Raw genomic sequence first — 16,043 nt, forward strand, 5'->3', positions numbered from 1 at the left:
TTAGATCACTTCCTGTTGAGCGAAAATATTATAGACAACGTGTCTCCTAATTTCACGATATCTGGTCTACCTACCTTTTCTGACCACTTTCCTCTTAAACTTGAACTTCAGATTCACACCCTTAACTTGGTTATGAGAACGCCAAATCTCTTTACTTCGTATAAAAATACGAATTGGGACAACTTTCGCCGTGATATGGAAGTAGCAACTTTTGCAATCATGCCTCCGATTGACAGAAGTCTTACAAACAATGAAGTTGACACAAGTATCGAGAATTTCAATGCGGCTTTTTCCTCCATTCATGAAGCCCATTCAGTAAGGATAGAGCTAAGAAACAAAAGGTTTCCCCTTTCCGAGCACGCCAAAAAGCTATACAAAATAAAATCTCAATGGCAAAAGGAATTAAAGAAAATTTACCACCGAACAGGAAACCGACTCAGCAGTGAATATAACATCCTCTCTAAACAAATACAGCTCCTGAAAACAATCATTAAAGAAACGATAAACATTGAGCAAGCAAAACACTTCAATAATAGACTGGCAAACATTAAACCAGGTCCTTCCGCTTTTAAGCAAGTCTTCCAAGTAGTAGGAAAAAGTAAATCATCCTTTTGCCATAAAATCCAACACAATGATACAATTGTTGACAATAAGTCGGAGATGTCTGAGATTTTCAAAACCTACTATTCCTCCGTTTTTCGTCTATCTTCACCACAGCACCCAGTGCCAGACCTAGACACGAAAGTATCATCATGCATCGAGTCTGTAACTCCACACATTTACAACTTTGATGAAAACTTTAATTCTCTAAACAATCCTGATACATACCATTTCATTGGAGCTGAAAAAATAAGAAGCATAATTACCAACATCAATAATAAAAAATCAAGTGGCTTTGACAAGTTTTCAAACTTTATTATAAGAAAATTGCCGGATACCACTTTAAAGTATCTTACGATTCTATTCAATAATTGTATCAACAATTGCTATTTCCCAAAAGCATGGAAGTCCGCTAAAATTATTCCTGTAAAAAAGAAACCGAACAGCTTGGCGCCAGAAGACTTTCGTCCAATATCACTCCTTTCAAACATTGGAAAATTATTCGAACATATCCTAAAAGAGAAAATTGAGAATGAATTTATCATCGATCCAATTTCTCCATTCCAGTTTGGATTCAAAAAAGGTCATTCCACGCAACACGCTTTACTAAAATTCCACAACGATCTCATTTGTAACTTGAGGAACAAAATATGCACGGTTGCTATTTCTCTAGACATTGAAAAAGCGTTCGATTCCGCTAACCATAAAATAATCTTATATAAGCTTATTGATCTCGGTGTGGATCCTTACCTAGTGAAGATGTTTTACAGCTACTTTTCAGACAGAAAATTTAGAGTCCAAATAAGTGATTCCATTTCATCATCGGGTCCCGTAGACAGCGGAGTTCCTCAGGGGAGTGTTTTAGCCCCTCTACTATTCAACCTTTTCCTACACGACTTTCCACATTTGTCTGAAAATTCAAAGGCTATACTATATGCAGACGATTGTATAATATACTCACATAACATCTCTCCAGAGCAGGCATTATACCAGGCTGCATACCACCTTGGCCAAATTAGTGTCTTCTATAAAACATGGGGCATCAGAATTAATGCCTCCAAATCTCAAGCAATCTGCATCAGAAATGCATCTGGAAAATGCCCCAGATTTGTTGTTCCAGAGAGCAAAATGTTAAAACTAGCCCTCGACGGCGAAGATATTCCTTTCAAGACGGATATAAAATACTTAGGTGTCAACTTTAATGCGTTACTGAAATTCAATTTACACGCCAGATCACTGCTTCAAAAGGGGAAAAAGCTACTCGGAATGTTTTCTTTTCTTCTGAACAGTAAATACTTACCAATTAACACCAAACTTCTACTTTATAAAGTAGCCATTAGACCCATGTTGGTATATGGGTTTCCAATATGGTTTACCATCAGCCCGACTGTTGCAAATGAGATTGAAATTCTTGAGCGGAAAGTGCTGCGGAAATGCATAAACAAACACTTTAAAACCAGAACAAAGAGGTTTTCAAATACTTACATCTATGAAAACTCAAAGGTCCAGCCATTTTGTAAATATGCCTTAAATTTGCAACTAAAATTTGTAGAAAGATTGGAAAACCATGAAAATACACTCATGAATGAAATTTATGAAGCAGAAAAATACTTACCCTGGTCCGGATTAGACTATTTATCCCCTGTGGGAATTATAAATGAAACTCCTGACGATGATCCGGTTCCACTGAATATGCCGCCATTTTACACTCATGCTACGCAAAATAGCCGCAGAGGCTAAGCAAAAATAAAAAAAGTTAAACAAAAAAATTAAATTATATATTAGAGTTATAATACTTTTATATACTCCCAACTCAATACCCCTATGTATATTGTATTATACATACAAGGTGCTGAGAAGGGTGTTATTATAAAGCAATCAACAATTCTATATAGCTTACCCCCATAATTTTTCATTGAATAAGTTCTAAGAACAATGTACCTGAACGATCGTTTTGTATTTTATAGAAAGAATCTGTGATATCTTACACTTACCTGTTAACATTTTAAAATGTATTTATACAATTTTATATGCTCCTGTTAAGCCAATATTTTTTAACAGTTTTGTTTTGTTATTCTTATTCTTGTTATTTGACAGATACTCTCTCTGTCCGTAATTGTATTAAAGACCGTGAGCAAGTCTTGTTCTCTCATCATTGCGTATCATTATACACTAGTCATGTCATATTAGCATGTAGCTTCACTCCATTCACTGTGTATTAGAACAAAACGAATATAGTTCTAAGTTTGCTCTGTGCTATCATTTTATTAAGTACAATACATACATATGTAATCGAAAAGAAGAAGACTCAATAAAAATAATACTTAATACTTAATACTGTCAAAACCGTGTTGACATGCAGAGTTGATATTTATTATTGATCAAAAAATTCAACTCTGTTTTGTTTTCATTCCAACATTTTGTTCTTCTTCTTCTTTGTATACTCATCCGTTATCATTCATCAAAACAATTTTGACGTTTTAAGCCGTAGCGACATGGTTGTATTTTTTTGGCGATTCTCATACCTGGCCTACCTATGAATTATTGTACCATGGGTAGAGGCTAGCGACTACTTTTTATTCATCGTTAACTTATAGCCCGTTTAGACTAGTCATTTTAAATCGACTCGATTTCTAAATCCATCTTTCAAATCCTAGTTGTTTAGACTAGTCTAAAATGATATACGATGCCAGTCAGCTGATCTTTGTTTATGTATACATACGCGAATTTGCAAAAAGAATTGCTTGAATATTAAAAATGGAATGGAATAGTTGTGTCTTTTTACTTTTTCAGTAATAATTATTCAGTAACTTCTTTTCAGAGTGTAAGAGAGATTTTACTCTTTGATACGAAAATAGAGAAACAAGTAAAAAGACAGCATTTAGTAAACTTTAGCAAGATAACAGTTGATAATTAAAACAAAAACATTGGCGCCAATGCATGAAAGAAAAACTAACTCCAAAGCAATGAAAAAGTTCTTCAATTTTAAACAAAATAAATAAAAAAATTATTGACATATTAATAAAATAATCAATAAATATAGCAGATATAGCTGAATCGTAATATTTATAGTATTTCTCCACAAAAATAAGGTAAACATTGAGGAGCTGACCATTAGCAGATGATTAAAAAACAGCTGATCGAACTTGCTAAATGTTGCTGGGAAAAATTCTTTCAGCAACTTTTAGCAATTTCTCAGCAAACAACTGTCAAAATTGTTCTCTGACTTCGCTCTCTTTTACTGAACTTTTGTGTAAAAAGACAGCATTTAGTAATATTTCGTAATAATTATTACAAATTATCACGTAAAAAGACACACCTAATACTGCAAAAAAAAAAAATCTGACAAATTGCTATTAAATATGTTGTTTACAATTTATATTAAATTAAAGCTATATCCATTTTATTTTTATTTGATATTTTTTCTATTTTTGCGCTTCCGTTTGTTTTTGTGTGTTTGTGTTTACAGTTTTGAGCAATTTTGACACTTTTCTCTTTTACCATCCTTACCATTAAAAAAGTAAAGGAACAAAGCTATAGTTGCCAATATTGGTACATACTGCAATAGTTGCATTTTTAGGAGCAAAAAGCAGTGTTGTATATCAAAATATTTCGATTTAACATTTGATTTAAAACAAATCCAAGTTTGGGTTGATTTAATGTTGTATGGTAAATCATGGTGGATTTGGGTGGATTAAGCACTTAAATCGAGATAATGCCCTTAATCATCGTATAAGGGTATAGTCTAAACGGGCTATTACCGTTAATTATCGAAATTATAAGCATTTTATGCCTTGTTCAGACTGACGGTAATTCGTTCTCTATTCGTTGTTCGACCCCAAATTACGATATAATTACTTCATTTCCCATACAAAATTTTGAGAACGAACAACGATTTGTGTACTTTGTTCAATTTAAATTACTCTCAGAACGACGATAAAATATGTCCCATCTCTAACAAATGAGAGAATTTATCGAAATAAATTAATTATGACAGGAAAAATATAAAATTTTAAATTTATTAAAAACCCAACATTTTTTAGTAAAACTGCAAAACCTGAATGAAAAGTAAACGGTTTAAGGGCTAATAAACATTCAAATCATAGCAAATTTTCTATTTTCGTTTATTGCAGTTGCATTTCTTGTCCATCGTTTCAAATTCGCGTACAAATTTAAAAACAAAAATCAAATGCCTGCCAGAAAGTCTGTATACCAAAAAGTTATCTTGGCAGGTCTCTCTCTCGATAATTTTGAAAAAAGAAAAATTAAAAAATTTGCTGAAAACACCAAAATTGTGAGAAAAAAATAGAAAAGATGAATGAAAATAATGTAATTAAATATTAAATAGATATCTGAAAGAAGGACAAATAGTTTTTCAGTTCATATCAATTAATTTTACTCGTCTTTTGGACGAATCTTTCTTTAAAATCAGAAAATAAAAAGTATGAAAATATGAATCATGTTGCTATGAATTGTGTATCATGTCGTATGAACGGGTTAATGTACGTAAGTAAGTGTACGTAATTATGAGAACGAACTACGTGATTCAAATTCTAGTATGAACATGGCATTAATTTTACCGACAATTATCGATAACAGCAAAAATGCGTTACAGAATCCCACTACAGTAGTGGGATTCTGTAACTCATTTTTGCTGTTATCGATAATTGTCGGTAAAATTAAAATGCTTATAATTTCGATAATTAACAAAATTTTTCGGTAAGTTAACGATGAATAAAAAGTAGTCGCTAGCCTCTACCGACACAAACAGTGATGCCAACTTTCCTTTATGTTTTTAGTCATAATTTTGCGATTTAATTTTACCGATTTTTGTCGGTAACAGCAAAAATGAGTTACAGAATCCCACTACAGATCTATTATTTTTCCGTTCCTTTACTTTTCTGGTAAAAATGTTCATGAGAGAGCAATTTTGAGAAATTTTGACACTCTCTTTTACCACTTTTGCCATTAAAAAGGTAAAGGAACAAAGCTTGTATGAGTTCACCACTTTTACCATTTTTTGCCACTTTTACCATTTTTTGCCACTTTTACCATTTTTAAAAGTAAAGGAACAGACCATTGGGTCTACTCATGAAATTTGAAACTTCGAATTTTTGTACCATAAAATACTTATTTTCATCGTAAACGTGTAATAGTACGGTTTATAATATAATGGTCAGACCGCCAAGAGGAGGTTTGCCACTAGCCCAGGCATTCCTGATTAAGTCCACTGAACTCAAGTAGTTCAATAAATGGATTTAAAACTTTTCCATGTCCAAACTGTGAGCATTGCCACACCCCTGTCTCTCTGAGTCTAAAAGACGTCCTCGTCGCCTGGAAATGAGCCAGGGTATCCAAAGTTTGGAGATCAAGGATCGCATTCAAGGCGGCCTGAGGTGTGCCAGAAATGAGCAGAAATGCGGCTCTTTGCACACTTGATAGTTTGGACAGAAGTGCACTATTTCCGAGAGCATGCCACCAGACAAGCCCACCATAGGTTAGTATGGACAGAACCATTGTTTCATACAACCAGTGTATGACCTTTGGTCTGAGACCCCAACTTTTGCACTTGGAGTTCTTGCCCTCTCCTCAATGTTCCTTTTCCAGCTTAGACGATGGTCTAGGATTACACCGAGGTATTTGGCTTCCGAAGAAAGTCCTAAGGCAACTCCGTCCAGGTTTGGTAGCTGGAATTCGGGAAGTTTGCGCTTCTTGGTGTAAAGTACGAGTTCAGTCTTAGCTGGATTCACTCCATGTCCATTGGCGCGAGCCCAGCGAGACAGCTGCACTAAAGCACGTTTCATCAGGTCTGATAGGGTAGGCAAGAACTTGCCGACAACATCGGCAGCATAAGCTACCACCTTCGTTCTTAGCTGGTTGAAGTTCACAAGAATTTCATTTATTACCCGGATCCAAAGAAGGGGTTATATGGCGTACCCCTGCAAACGGTTTTCCTCACGGAACTCTCTCCTAGTTGATGATTCTGCTTTACAGCATCTCATCCACCCACTTAACAAGTAAAGAGGAAATTCCTGCGTTATTGAGCGAATTATGGATGGACTCAAGGCTCACATTGTTGAAAGCTCCCTCTATATAGAGGAAGGCTGCAAGTGTGAAGCCCGAACCCTCCATATTTCTCTCAATATATCCTAACACCTCGTGTAAGCCAGTATCTACTGACTTGTCTTTAATATAGGCATGTTGCGATTTGCTTATTATTGTGGGATCTAATTGAGACCTAATTTCGTAGTCAAGTAATCTTTCAAGAGTTTTAAGGAGAAATGAAGAAAGACTAATAGGCCTGTAGTCTTTGGGTAGTGTGTGACTTGGCTTCCCAGCCTTGGGTATATAAGTCACCGTTACCTCCTTCCATGAATTAGGTATGTACGACAGATGCAAACAAGCCCTATATATCTCCTTTAGGGTTACCAATACCGATTCTGCCACGTTTTGCAGCATAGCCGGCATAATGCCAAACGGTCCAGGAGATTTAAAAGGCTGAAAGCTGTCTGTCACCCATTTAAGTCTTGGGATGCTGGTCAATCTATCAATCAGTTGCTCGTCCTGTGCAGTACAACCCTGAGTTAGTCCACGTGCGGTTTTCCCGCTTGATGCTATCCAAGGGTTTGGGGTCCTTGGGTAGAATCTTACGAAACCTGGCAGCTTTATCAACTCCTATAGACTCAGCGAAGCAGGCCCAAGATCTCTGTTTAGTCTTCTTAATTTCGCTCTCAATCAATGACTTCCCCTCTAACTCTGTTTTGGAAAGTCGGTGTGGTACCCCTGTTACAAATTCTTAAATTATTTAATAAAATAAATTTGAAAATAGACTCACGCCTAATGTTGGTATCGCTACTTCCCCAATGGAAGTGATGAGCATTTGCATCACATCCAGGTATAAAGTGGTCCATGCTCCACATTTCGTCCATCATTTCCTTCACGATCATCAGATGGGTCGGGATCTTGATAAGGCATGTACACAGAGGCCATTATAATAGGTTTCCTACGCCCTCTGTCCACCCTTATGGTTGTGATATCTCCCCTGCTAAAATTGGAGAGAAGCATTAATTTTAGGTTCTTTTTTTGCAACTACACATGTTCTCACCTTATCTCCAACGCTCACTGCCGCCAGATCGCTCCCGTCCCAAAGGAAATCAAGGCCATCAATTGTGGACTTAAGGAAATCGACAGACTCCTTATTTTCACAACTGATAACCTTGATCCCCTTGTAGAGGGCCGACTGAATGAGCTTCACTTTGCTGCGATCCACCTCGTCTGAGATGAGGACGTCTCTAAGAAGACCCTCGATTTGCAACCAGTGACCCGTACTGATCCGCCCATTGGGGTCAGCCTTGTCAATGATGGCCACTCTCAGGTCAATCGGAACTGTCCGTCGCACAGCATTGTCACTTTGCTGGATGAGCAGGATTTAACAGGGGACTTACTTGCTGGGGAGACTAACGTTTCTCTTTTTCGCTGGTTCACAAGGGTTTTCTGAAGTTACAACAACTGTTGAGGTTATGTTCTTCCCTACGTTGTCCCTCATACTATCCTTGATCCCCACCGTCTCGCAAGGTTTCTTTGCAATGACAGCTGCTGCGGAGTTTTGATTTATTCTCAGCTGGAGGTTGCTCCCCAGAAGAACTCATCCTCTTCACCACTATAGATGCAGTTGATTTGGTCGCTGAGGGACCACCAGCCTTTGAAGATGCCGACACTGCCACAGACCTATAATCTCGTTTGACGTGCTTCCCCTGCCTAGGGATACGCAGTGAAATTCAATAATCGGTTTTTCGATTATACGGTTTTCGTGAAAAACTTAAAACTCGATTTTCGGTTAGTCGATTATTTGAGAGTGCACTAAAAGTCGAGTTTCGATTATTCGTTAACCGCGGAAAACCGGTCATAATCGAATATAATCGACCTTTTTCGTTGATGCAATCTGTGATGTACATATGTACAAAAAAGTACCGTCCATTACGCGGATTTAGCACACCCAATAGTCAACTACGACTAATAGTCGTCCACGATTAATAGTCGACTACGAATAATAATAGCTGTGTCTTTTTACGTGATAATTAGTAGTAATTATTACTACGACTAATGGTAAACTACGACTTTCGAAAGTCGATTAAGAATAACCGATTATACGGTTTTCCCACAGTCAATAGTCGACTACGATTTTTAGAGATTTTACGGCTAATAACCGATTAATCGATGAACCGAAATCGGTTTTATGTATCCCTACCCCTGCCCATGAGCTGACCCACCTCCATCGCCTTGATTAGGGGTTTTGAAAGAGGGGCAAACAGAAGGGTTTGGGGTGGCATATTTGTCTTTCGTTTTATTGCCTGGTTTTTTACCTTTTTGACTTCTTCACAGCCTGTTCGGACTATGATTTAGCCTGGTCAACTGCGGGTTTTGAAGGTGGGCCTTCTGTCGTCACTTGTGAGATTCGACAGGATTCCCTCCCTCACACGACGTGGGAGTTTCATTAATTGGAAAATCTTTATCACTAAATGAGGATATTTTCTTTCGAACCTCCTCACAAACTTTAGGTTCTTCCGAATTAATTTAAATTCTCTATCGGTATATTTTTGGGGTCTTTGTTGGCAAATCGTTTGCAATACTATATCGCAATACGAAATTTTTCCTGTCCATTGCTTCTTTACTCGCGGCGCTTTTAGAGGTCGAAGGTTTTTGTGACTCATCCATGTTGTTCATGGTTGCTTCACACTCTCCGACAACCTTATCCAACGCGGTCTGTCTGGGAAACAATGGTTTGTCGGATTCGTCCAACATTGATAATTCCCCCCCCCCCCCCCCCCCCCGCCTTTGAGCAGTTTGAAACTGCCTTGTCGGACAAAGGTGGCGGATCAGCTCGACCGGGGGAGGGAAGAATAGTAATATCCATTATCCCATCCTCATTGGTCAAAGTTAAGTCGTTCACATTGTCGACCTGTTCGCTCTCTTTCCTGTTGCGTGGGAAAAAATGTTCTTCAATTTTTGAGAGGAGTTCCCTACTATGTCTGCTCAGACTGTCGTTTATAATGTCCAATCCCGGGCTGTCGTCCCCGCGCATAGTTGGAGTACGTTGCGAGGTGGTAGGGGAAATTGAAGAATCGTTGTCCGTGTCCATGTTCCTGATTGTCAACGAGAGGGAGGTAGTAGCACTTGTGGAAACGATGACTGAGGGTGCCAAGGCATCCACACCAACATCAGTCGAAGTTTTTGGTTTTTTAAGTTCTGATATCCATGCATCATTGTAATTTTGTTTTTTCAAAATAGTCTAGCTTAATCCCATTGTTGTTGTTTTAATATTTTAAACATGGCAGAACTACCAGGTAGTGGTATCACACCAGCTGATCGAATATGAAAAGTCAAATCCCTTTATAAAAAAATTATTTTTGTTGTAATTTCCCCAACAACATAAAGAAAGTTTTGACATAACATATTCAAAATTTTACAATGCCACTACCTGGTAGTTCTGCCATGATTTTAAAACAACTATTTTATTAGTGGAAAAGATTTGGCATTGTTCGCCAAGGGGTAAGGCACGACGTGTGTTGTTTTTGCTGTAAAGCAGACCAACCAAATTTTGGTGTGTGCATTCGTCTAAATTCGACGACACATACAAGTGGAAGAGGTTTGAATTGTTTCGCAGACGCTTTCGTCGGAGTTGTATGAGGTTGCCAAGGAAAAACTTCTCATTGAACTTTTTTCTTCGCTTACCTTTATACTTCGAGCTGACGATTGATGTTTGGGTATAAAAAGTTTCTTGTTGAAGAAGTTATTGAAAAATAACTTCGGTGGAAAATATCCACAAACAAGAAACAAAGGAACTGATGAGATCCAGTGGCGTGGATCGAAACTATAGTATTCCCTGCCTTACCCCTTGGCGAACAATGCCAAATCTTTTCCACTAATAAAATAGTTGTTTTAAAATATTAAAACAACAACAATGGGATTAATCCAGACTATTTTGAAAAAAACAAAATTGCAAACGCTATCCCAATAAAAAAAAAACGCCACAATGCTTCAAATTGAAGACACTGGCACGACGTGTGTTGTATTTTGCTGTAAAGCAGACCAACCAAATTTTGGTGTGTGCATTCGTCTAAATTCGACGACACATACAAGTGGAAGAGGTTTGAATTGTTTCGCAGACGCTTTCGTCGGAGTTGTATGAGGTTGCCAAGGAAAAACTTCTCATTGAACTTTTTTCTTCGCTTACCTTTATACTTCGAGCTGACGATTGATGTTTGGGTATAAAAAGTTTCTTGTTGAAGAAGTTATTGAAAAATAACTTCGGTGGAAAATATCCACAAACAAGAAACAAAGGAACTGATGAGATCCAGTGGCGTGGATCGAAACTATAGTATTCCCTGCCTTACCCCTTGGCGAACAATGCCAAATCTTTTCCACTAATAAAATAGTTGTTTTAAAATATTAAAACAACAACAATGGGATTAAACCAGACTATTTTGAAAAAACAAAATTGCAAACGCTATCCCAATAAAAAAACGCCACAATGCTTCATGCATCATTGTTTTATCACAGCAACGACTTGACAACTAAGTATGTTACTCGTTGATTCGCCCAGGTATCAACTAGGCTCCGTTCAAATACAGTTTATAGGTGCCCCACTGCAAACCTTGAAACACCGATAGGCACGGGTAGGAGATCGCTACCTGGATAACCTTTGGTCCGTCACACTTTTTCGCTCTCAAAAAGTCATGTAGAACGGAGATAAAATCTTCCATTCAGGGTGACATTTCGAGTGCCGAAAAATTGCGACCTAAGCCCCCATCGCGTCAAGATTGTTACCCCTGGCGAGGGATATGCTTATGTACTTAATATGTACTTAATAAGCCACAATAGTATATGATGATCCGCAGAGTCGTTTTAAATGTTAATAAATAGTTAATTGTTGTCTTGTACGGATAATCTATTTTTTTAACTTATGCTTGTTATATAGTACTAAACTGAAATAAACTTAACGTGTTTTTTACAATGCACTATAGGTAATTGAGGCAAAAATTAATAGCGGTGCACTTATGGACTTTTTATACATTTTCAATGCTTTATATGTAAAAGTAAGATAAAACAAAGAATTACACAGTAAAGATCGGATATAGCGAACATCGGTTATAAGAAACTACGTTCATGTGGTTGTTGTACCGCAACGCTCAACGCACCGTATGTGCCGAGCGCTTTAGGATTTACAGGCCCGCTTTTAAGCACAACTGGATAGCGACGGATTTAAGCACTGTTTCAAATATTTTAACATATAATATTTAAAAGTAAGCCTTAATAAGAATTTTGCAGATGAAGACGTTTATAACGAACGCCGGATATATTTATTCGTTCCAATCCAATGAATAGTTGGACAATTTTGTAAAAGTCTATAATATAAAACTATTATTTTGTAAAAAAATAATTCTTAGGTTGTATCCTATATAACGATTTTTTCTGTGGTAACAAACATTTTGCAGAAAATTATTTCCTAAAACAGAAAGTACACACCGTCACCATTCCACTGAATATATCTATGTATTTGATTATTACCAAACTCTTACAAATTGCGTTTAAATTCTGCTCAGAGTTTTAATCTTTTTTAATATATTTTATTTTGTGTTCGAAATTTTGATTTTAACTTCGAATATTTTTGAGTGTAGGGTTTTCCTCTCAGGGGCAGTGCCCTGGAGTTTCTCATCATGCTTTAATCTTTGGTATGATTGAAATTCCAATTGTTGTTGAAGAGAAGGCAATTAAGTTCCTGGATTTTAATAGAGCTGATTGGCTGGGAATTGGAAATTTTTTGTGTAATTTCGATTTTAGCCCTCTGTATAACACAAGTGATGTTGATCATCAGCTTGCCCTTTTTGATCTGTTGTTTCAAAATTTGTTCTCTTTTGTGCCTGTTGTGTCTCGTCGAGTTAATCCCAAAAATGATGCATGGTTGGATTTGGATGTAGTGAAGTCGTCTCGTTCTATGAGAGACTTGGCTTATTTTGAATGGCGCAGACGACCTACTGATGATAATAGGCGAATATATTGTATGTATCGTAATCGATGCAAAGCTGTAAGGCGTAATGAGTGGAGAAAGTTTTATGAAACAATGTTTGGTCGTATGAATGATACTCAATTGTGGAAATCACTTAAGTCCTTTGGTTGTCTCGATGATGGTGATGAGGTTCCTTTTATTGATGTTAATGTGGTTAATGATTATTTTTGTGGTGTGAGCAACTGATGAGACCAATGTTGAGGATTTCTTTAGGTTTTACTGTGTGTATATTGGAGATGTTGTGAGTGCTTTGCGTAAGGTTAAGTCTGGTGCTGTTGGTGTTGATGGCTTGCCTATTAATTTTTTTAGGTGTGTCTTTCCTTATATATGTGGTCACTTTTTGCATTTTATTAACACCGTTTTTATGACGTCGACGTTTCCGCAAGCCTGGAAGGTACCTCGTGTTGTGCCTGTGGCAAAGACAGGGTGTTCGTATAATCACACGAATCTTCGCCCAATAAGCATATTGCCGTCGATGTCGAAGATTGTTGAACATATTGTTAATAATGCTATTGTAGAGTTTATTGATGACCGTAAGTGTTTGAATAGTTCCCAGTATGGGTTTCGACATCACCATAGTAGTACTTTGCATCTGTTATGCCTCACCGTTATGCCTTGGTTTACTTGTTGGTCTTGATTTGTCAAAGGCCTTTGATTTCGTTGATCATGGCCTTCTGCTCCACAAGTTGAAGCATAAGTTTGGTTTTTCTCTTTCTGCCTGTAGGTTGATTTCTTCGTATCTAGTGGGAAGGTCCCAGTTTGTGGAGCATAGGGGTGTTCGGTCTGATGTTAGTGATGTTCGGTGTGGTGTCCCGCAGGGTTGGGTCCCTGTTGTTTATAATGTTTATTGATGACATTGTGGATTCAATTTCGGGTTCTGGCTGTAGTATTTTTTGGTATGCGGATGACATCGAATCTGGAGAATTTAGCAAACTCTGTGCTACAATCCCTATCACTGTGGATCTCCTCTAATGGTTTGGCTATCAAGTGGGATAAAACTGAAGCTGTTGTTTTTAATGCGCCTGTTAATTCTGTAATTCCTAATATCTGTGTGAGTTCTTCTGTTGTTAATGTTGTTGGTGAAATTCGGTGCTTGGGTGTAATCATCGATTCCAAGCATAGTTTTGTAACGCATATTGATGTTCTGTTGTCTCGTGTTCGCTTTCAGATTAGGAGGCTTTAAGGCCTTAGTACATAAGCAGCCTTGCCTGATTGCCTTGCTTTCCTGCTTCATTTCTGACATAATAACAATAAAAGAAAAAAGAAGGCCGAGCAAATTTCGAACTGGGTTGCCCTTTTCTTTTTTATTCTTTTATCAGAAGCAAGCTAGGTAATCAGGCAAGGCAGCTTATGTACTCAACCCTTTATAGTCTCCAAGCATATTTACCCCTTAATGTTAGGCGGAAAGTTGCTATGTCGTTGTTGATGTCTCATGTAAACTACTGTTTGGAGGTTGTTTCTGGAGCTAATTCCTAATTCTATTGTACGTTATGTATTTGGTTAGCGGCGTGGTGACCATGTGTCGCAGTTTGTTGTTAAATTTCTGGGCTTGTCCTTTGACAAGTATGTTGAATATCGCCTTCTTTTATGCCAATATAGGATAATGAAGGACTTCAACTCTCCCCTCTTTAATAAGTTTGTGTTTAGTCGATACATTAGGAATCTTCAATTGTCATTTCCTATATTTTCGACGTGGATAGGAGAGCATTCTTTTGTTGTTAGGGTTGCAAGATTCTGGAATCAGTTACCTTTTGACCTACGTAATTTTGCTTTCTCCACCTTTGTTTTTAAGAGAAGGTGTTTTGAGCATCTCACTAATAGATTAATGTAGATTAATGTTTGTTTACTAGTCACTAGTTACAGGATATACATACATATATATTTATGATTTTTATGGCTGGGGAGCCATAATTATATCGTTTGTTTTTTGACTTTTTTATGGGTTTGATTCCTGTAGACCTTCTATGTTCACTCTATTCTTATTTCAATTCTTAACTTTTAAGTTCTTGAATGTTTGGATATTGTAGTAAGTTAATATAAGTTATTGGCCATGTTGGCTCTTTTATATTACAATTGATGAATAAATGATATGAAAAATTAAATGAAATGAAAACAAATTGCACATCCATAGAATTTAACATGTTCTTTCTTCGAATCAAATTGGAAAACTTGCGTTATTAGATGTGCTAAAATCGACTTTTTGCCTAAAAACCTGTCCAAATTACCTATAGTGCAATGGGTCCGTTGAGAGCCGTTTTAAGCGTAAAAAAAAAACATGAAAGTCTTCCATGGATGGATTTATGTAGGATCGCATAGACGGTGTTGTACATATGTTCACAAGGGTTATGACTTTTTTTACAACCCTGCAACTTAATTATAAGGTAGTTCGATAAAAAAAGCTTACACACAAAAAGGTTTTAAAGTTTTCATATATAAGCTTTTTATCACTTAGGCGCATATATAACTCAAAACAAGCTTTAAAGACACACTACATAAACAAAATGACATAAGCTTTTGTTTCTCACCAATTTTACCGCCATACATTACTTATATTTCATTTTATATCATATATAACTTTATTCCATATGTCATATCAAATGTTTTGTGCGGGACCTCTTTTAAATATTCAAATGGAATAAATGTAATTTTAGTTATTAATAGGCAAAAGGTCTTTCTTTCGTGCAACAGGAAATAATTTTTTGAACATTTTTTTCTTTCCATTTCATAGTATTTTTTTTTTTTCAAAAAAAAAATCAAAGTGGTTTGAGCGTGATCTTTTTAAATAACTTAATGGAATGAACGTTATTTTTGATATTAATAGGCAAATGTTCATTCATTCTCACTACATGAAATTATTTTTTAGAAAAAAAAACTTCAAAAAGTCATAACCCTAATGTACATACCTCGCAACGGGTTCCTTCGTACCGGATTGACCCGAAACTAAAAGTATTTCGGCCAGCAGTCGAACCCCGGAAGGAGGGATGACAGGACCTCAGTCACGTTTGGCGACGCACAGAGGGGAAACATAGGCCTAAAGTTGCTCAAAACTCAAAATATAAAAATGGGGTTTTAATTAAATAATTGTTGATAAACAGCAACCTGACTCTTTTCTACATTTGCTATAACCATCCGCAACTTTTTAAAATTAACCAATCCAATGCAGCAGTGGATTGAACTCAGCCATACTGAAAATAAAAAGTACATGTTCGAATACTAAGAAATTAGGTGAACTTTAAAGGGATATTATTTTCGTGAAAATGTATATTTTTCAAAACTGATTGTTTTGTACAGTCTCCAAACAAGATAGGCTGTTAAATTTTTCAGATCGCTTTTGCATCTTTATTCTTTAACAATGGTGATACATATCCTCTTTCAT

The 16,043-nt window shown here is 36.7% G+C and overlaps 1 long non-coding RNA gene across 7 annotated transcripts; it reads right to left on the reverse strand.

Annotated features, from left to right (window-relative positions):
- Positions 1–892: 892 nt before the first annotated feature.
- Positions 893–2,755, reverse strand: LOC141393010 (uncharacterized). Of its 7 annotated transcripts, XR_012409968.1 has the most exons (4): positions 2,595–2,755; positions 2,216–2,336; positions 1,351–2,139; positions 893–1,113 (listed from the first exon to the last, which is right to left on the reverse strand). It is a non-coding gene; the product is annotated as an uncharacterized lncRNA (long non-coding RNA). The 7 variants fall into 7 exon arrangements; XR_012409963.1 differs by having other exon boundaries at positions 1,351–2,336; XR_012409967.1 differs by having other exon boundaries at positions 2,216–2,755.
- Positions 2,756–16,043: the final 13,288 nt, after the last annotated feature.

The sequence above is a fragment of the Musca autumnalis genome, unplaced genomic scaffold (genome assembly GCF_047663935.1).
Source record: "Musca autumnalis isolate F117 unplaced genomic scaffold, ASM4766393v1 scaffold_2, whole genome shotgun sequence".
In the NCBI taxonomy this organism is placed as follows: domain Eukaryota; kingdom Metazoa; phylum Arthropoda; class Insecta; order Diptera; family Muscidae; genus Musca; species Musca autumnalis.